The following is a 700-nucleotide window of genomic DNA, read 5'->3' on the forward strand; positions in this document are numbered from 1 at the left end:
CACAGAGATTTCCTTCTTTTTTTTCCAGCAGTTCAGTTGATAAAGATCCTGTCTCCATTTCACAGGAAATGGATTACATTCAATTACTCCTCACAACAGCCAACTGGAAGATTATCCCATTACTTCTGAAGGACTGGTTTGGCTGGCATCTGCAATGGTAGCCAAATAAATGAGGTTTCTATTTAAGTAACACATGTTGGTACTGGACACACACATTCACCAGGCCTTTGTTCTGGTGATACAGTTATCAGCTGGTCATGCGCCTCTCAGAGCCGCTGATTATCTCCTGATTGACATGCGCCTTGCTTCTCAGCCAGTCCAGTAGGAAGGCCTCGGACATTCCCGGAAGCCAGGTTGGAACCCCCCTGCAGCTAGAGCAGAGCCAACCAGCACCTCCAGACACACCACGGAGGCAGCACAGACCCACAGTTACATAGCACTTTCCCATGTCCTGGCTCATTGAATCCTTGCAACTTTATCAGGTTATTTTGTTTTGTGAAAAGATGGTAACTCAAATTGCTCAAAGTTCAATAAGTTAGAAAGTGGTCACTAAACTTACAATATCAGTATACACTGGTCATTAAACGTTGTTGTAAAAGAAAGTGTGTCAAAAGAAAAACACCCACAAAACATGAGTTTGTGGTTAGATTGTAAGTGATGTAGAATCACAGGGCGGACTGATACTTTCGTGAGCTTAGAT

General features: G+C 43.4%; 1 pseudogene; it reads right to left on the minus strand.

The window, feature by feature from the left end:
* Positions 1–340, minus strand: LOC118705845 (annotated as a pseudogene).
* Between the last annotated feature and the right edge of the window lie 360 nt (positions 341–700).

This window comes from Pipistrellus kuhlii, unplaced genomic scaffold (assembly GCF_014108245.1).
Source record: "Pipistrellus kuhlii isolate mPipKuh1 unplaced genomic scaffold, mPipKuh1.p scaffold_m20_p_5, whole genome shotgun sequence".
Taxonomy (NCBI): domain Eukaryota; kingdom Metazoa; phylum Chordata; class Mammalia; order Chiroptera; family Vespertilionidae; genus Pipistrellus; species Pipistrellus kuhlii.